This window comes from Colossoma macropomum, unplaced genomic scaffold, assembly GCF_904425465.1.
Source record: "Colossoma macropomum unplaced genomic scaffold, Colossoma_macropomum, whole genome shotgun sequence".
NCBI lineage: Eukaryota > Metazoa > Chordata > Actinopteri > Characiformes > Serrasalmidae > Colossoma > Colossoma macropomum.
Genome location: NW_023495268.1, coordinates 74,253 through 79,924, shown reverse-complemented (window position 1 = coordinate 79,924; position 5,672 = coordinate 74,253).

Here is a 5,672-nt window from a genome sequence, read left to right as displayed (position 1 = left end):
ATGGACCAAAAGAAATGACCCAAAATGACTTGGAAAAAACTCTGCTTCCATTGACTTACATTAAGGTAAAGTATGTTTTTTCCTTTTCTTCTGTAAAATGACCATTTTGGAGAATTAATCTGAAGAACCATTTGACCATGCAAAAACCCTTTATGTACTTTGTGTGTTCATGGTTCTATCTAGAACTATTGTCTTTACTAATGAACACTTGAGAAAGCATCTTTTTATTGCGAGATATTTCCAAGTAAAACCTGTTATCAGGAATGGTCTCCGATCTAGCTGTGGGTTTTCTTTTGATGATGGGTGGGGGTGGTGGGAGGGGGAGGTGAAACATGATATTTTTGGTTAATATTATGTTCCCTGGCTGCTGTTGACATCGTCGGAACTCAGATGTTTTAAAGGCGAGCAAAAGTCAATGCACTTCTATAAAATATTGTCTTTTAAATGATGTGATATGATAAATAATGCTTATTACAACCAGGAGCATGAACTATAGATTAAAACATATCAGTTTTGATTTCATAATCCTTTAATACTGTCATATGTTGTTACTCTATCATCTAACTGGAGATTTACTGCGATTCTATGGTGATTCTTTCAGTCACGACATGACAGATCAGACCTCCAGACCACGCTCAAGCCCACCTGGCTCTACTTGTCCAATCAAGCCCTTAAAGATCTAAGTCACTGCAATTAGTGCAAACAGTAAACGGTGCAGAACTGAGCTCCATCAGTTCTCCCGACTGTCCATCTTTGTGGTGGACTAATGAATTTCCAGTTTACATCAAGCTTCATCTGTGTTTGTGAAGTGGTCCGGTGTGGTTCACAACCTTGGGAACTTTTCACAGCGAGTGAACAGATCGCTCCTCTCCTCTCTTTCAACATCTGCCATCTGTTTCTCTGCCCTCCCCACTCTATCTCCTTCACTCCATCCATTTCTCGCATCCAACCATCCTTCCCTCTTTTTATCTCGCCTGCTCTGACTCCAGCTCTATCTCGCTGCCCCCTCCCCATCCTTCCCTCTTTTCCACATCCTCTCTGTCTCTCTTTCCAGTCTCTCCTCCACATCTGTGTTCTCTGCCCTGTTCTCTTCACATACTTTCTCTGCAAGTTCTAGATATGGATAATCAGCTGAATCAGGCTTTCTGATGACTATGGATAAAAGTACATTGGACAGCTAAATTAAAAAAAAAAAAGAAGAGTTATTCTTCTCCAGGAAGGGTTGTCAGATTGCTTCTATAGTTTCCAGTAAAAAATTTTCAAAATGCCCCAAAATGCATGAAAAACACCCAATAAATCACACATATAAAACAAATATCAATAACAGTTAAAGTTTAGCATTTCATCCATAATATTAAATAATATAAACCTATTAAATCAATATGCTGTCAGTGATAAACTGTGTAAACCAATGATGTCTTGCCTTTGAAAGTTTGCAGATGAAGTCTGCAGAATTCCTTTGTCACTAACTGGCACTGTCAGTCTTTTTTTAGTGGTAAAAAGAACCAAAAGGTTTTAATGTAATTTTACCTGTAAAATATCATCATCAACATTTCCATTATGTGATGTGTATATGTACACTTAACCACTTCAGTTTTGAAAGGATTAACATTTTTATGCTGTATATTATTCGACCCATGATCCCAAATAAATATCACTAATATTGCAAGCATAAAATTTTCTCATGCATATTTTTTAAAACTTGCTCACCTTTGCAGACTACAATGGTAACACTTGCTAACACTCTATAAATGTTATGTCTATAAGAACCTATGAACACATTCATAATACATTATAATGCATTCATAGGGCATCATAAACATGGCTATAAATATTTATAAAAATGCATTACTTGTTATACCCGTGCTTATTATGCATTGTGAACTGTTAACAAAATGCATTGTAAGTTGTGTTCATAACAAATTATAAGAGCATATGAAGCATATAATACTAAAGCCTCCTCCAGTATTACGAGTGAGGCTTCAAGCTGAAGTATTTACTGGAGGATTTACTGAAACACTGCAATGCACACAGTACAGCACATTACAGGCTTCAAATTTCAGAGTTAAACTAGTGCTGCTATCAACAGTGTTTTATCCAATGTGGAAAAGTAAATGCGCTAACTTAACTTAACACTGCATATCTAATAGAATGCTAGCAGAAATTAGCATTACTGTAGTGTAGTGGTGTTACAGAGTGAAGGGTTCTAGTGCTTGACGTTACAACCAGTAAGGGAACAAATTACGATGACAGCACTCTGCTATCTCGCCTCTCCCTCTCCAGGCCTTCAGCCCACAGTGACTTCATGCTCAGTGTGATGTCAGAGGGGGTTCAGGGGAGGGGCCTGATGGGTATTCGGTTTGCTATGATGTAATGTAATATTTAAAGTGAGTGTGCTGGTTTAGAAAAGCACATTGTAGCAATAATTCTAGGCTGAAAAACCTGTTTGGAGCATCTGAATATCCAGGACTTTAGTCCTGAAGATGCAGCCCTAACAGCACCAGCAGTGAGCAATAAAATATTGGAAACTGACTTCTTTGGCACTGACAATATAACATGCTATTAACACTACTTATAATGCATTATGTTAACAATTCAAAATGTATAATAGGCATGGCTATAATTCAGTGTTCTTTAGTGTAATGCATTTTTATATATATTTATAACCATTTTTATATGCCTTATGAATGCATTATAACATGCTATGAATGTGTTTATAGATGCTTAAAACCGCGACAGTCATAGAAAATGTTACCACGATGACTACAGTCTATATGGCCCAGTCCATTTTCTGTCTATTGCAGAACTACTTACAGTCAATATTGCTGAGTGAATTGGGTTGTCCCTGTCTTGTCTTTGAGACTGTGAACAAGGCAGATGGATGGGGCAGAAACCGCCTCTTAACAGGAGTGACTAAAATGAATGTCAGTCAAAGTTTTAATAACTTATCGGAGGTGGGGAGAAGTATTTAAAATTCAGCTGCATGATTTAGTAATCCAGCCAATTTGGTGGAAATCACCTAATCTGGTAACATTGTCCCCAGGACAATGCAAATTCCTGTTGAACATGTGGCTTGCGGAGTATTCCAGATGTCTCAGAGGGGTGAATGTGTTCAGGTGACAGGGTTGAGTGAATGTTGTGGGACAACCTGGGATAGCACAGCAACAGCCTAGCAACGACTTAGCAACCACCTTTGCTTCGATACCAGCGGCCTAGCAACACCATAGCAACCACCTCGGATAACATAGCAATGGCCTAGTAACACCTAAGCAACCACTTGACATAACACAGCGGTGACCAGCCAGCATCTTAGCAACCACCTGGGATAGCATAGCAGCAACCTAGCAACAACTTAGCAACCACCTGTGATAGCACAGCTACAGCCTAGCAACACCTTAGCAACAACCTTTGCTTCCATACCAGCGACGTAGCAACCACCTGGGATATCATAGCAATGGCCTAGCAGCACCTTAGCAACTACTTAGGATAACACAGCAATCGCCAGCCAGCACCTTAGCAACCACCTGGGATAGCATAGCAACAGCCTAGAAACAACGTAGCAACCAACTGTGATAGCACAGCAACAGCCTAGCAACACCTTAGCAACAACCTTTGCTTTCATACCAGCAGCCTAACAACACCATAGCAACCACATGGGATTGCATAGCAAAGGCCTAGCAACACCTAAGCAACAACCTGGGATAACTCAGCGATAGCCAGCCAGCACCTTAGCAACCACCTTTGATTCCATACTAGCGGCCTAGCAACACCATAGCAACCACCTGGAATAGCATAGAAATAGCCTAGCAACACCTTAGCAGCCATATTTGATTCCATACCCTAGTGGCTAAGCCACACCATAGCAACCACCTGGGATAGCATAGCAATGGCCTAGCAACACCTAAGCAACCACCTGTGATAGCACAGCTACAGCCTAGCAACACCTTAGCAACCACCTTTGCTTCCATACCAGTGGCCTAGCAACACCTAAGCAACCACTTGGGATACAGTAGCAATGCATTCACAAATCTTCCCGTTCTAGTTTGTTAGTTTTTGAGGTTTTTAAAATCGTCAAATCCTTGAAGTCATGCTTATATTTTCTGTTGACTAAGTCAGCCAAGTCTGATTGGCAGCTCATTCTAGACATTGATCTGATTGGTTTCGTATGTTTTGAATTAGGCTGTACTGTTATAGTAGCTTATGTATAAGCTTATAATGACTAACTAGCAACATTAGTTTGCACTCATTGTTAGCCAACCTAGCAGTATATCTGGTCAAACTGCCCTACAACGAGGTTTTTGAGTGTGGGAGAAAGCCTGTTAAAGGAGTCCAGTCCTGTGGGCTTGGCTCCTGTGTGTGTGTGTGTATGGTCTGCAGGCTGCGTGGAAGCTTTTGTTGGGGGGTTTGGCTGCGCTGATGCTTTGATAAGGGCCTGTCCCAGCTGTGTGTGAAATCATCCAGAATGAGTCGGCGACCGAACCCTTTACCGACCAGCTGCGGACGACTGTTATTCTCACGGCGTATCTTTCAGTTCATAATGAACTGCTGGAAATTTGTCAAATATATTGGTTTTCTATTAACATCAAGTTCCATCAAATTCTGCTTTGTAGAAGTTCACACTTTGAACATATTAAATGAATGAAGGATTTTGAGGTGTGCAATTATTACCTGCAGTATTAGACTCTATCATGTTTATTATTTTATTTCTTTAGATCAGGGGCTTCCAAACTTTTGGGAGCCTTTGCGTGTCAAAGTAATGTTTTTGGTGGGCCGAGGACCAAAAACACAAAATGATACACAAATAAAAAAGGAAAATAAGACAAAAGGTACTTAAAAAGGTACTAAACTGTCACTGTGTTGGTACCCTTTTTAAGTTGCATTAACCCTGTCCTGACACCAGGCTTTTCATTTTATTTTTCTATATTAAAAAAGTTATAAAAAGCTACAAAAATGCACCTTTCCCTAGGAAAAAGTGAATGTATGTTTAAGGTACAAATCTGGACCTTAAGGACAGGTGAGGGTACATTTGAATGGTTTGTAATGTACTTGTAAAATATCCTTTTTTCCTAACCGTGTAGGGTTTAACCCTCTATTGCACAATGTTGCCTCAAAGCAACAAACTCATACATAAATTGCTCTCATAATGCGTGCAGTAGAGGGTTAAAATAGAGTTCTTAAAGTATTTACAAAGTTACAACAAATTTGTTACCAAAATACTCCAAAAATACAATTTTAAAAGGAAAATAAGAATATAATAAGTTACATATCACTGCTGTTGGAAGAAAACCGCAACCTCAACTGCAATTTTGTCATGTTTCAGTGTTTTACAAAATTTGAAAATGCCTTAACATTATGTATAAATTTCATGATGAATGGACCAAAAGAAATGACTCAAAATGACTTGGAAAAATGTCTGGTTCCATTGACTTACATTAAAAGCAGAGTAGGTTTTTCCTTCTCCTGTAAAAGTTATTATTTTGGAGATATAAGGTTTTCTTCTGACAACAGAGATATGGTATAAAAACATGTTTTCTCTCTGGGTGGGGTTAGAGTAACTTTCTGGCAGGCCAAATCAAATGTCCCCCACAACCACCACAATTTGGGCAGCCCTGTTTCACATTATGACCCTGGCTCATATTTATTCCTCACTCACTCACACATTACGCACAAAA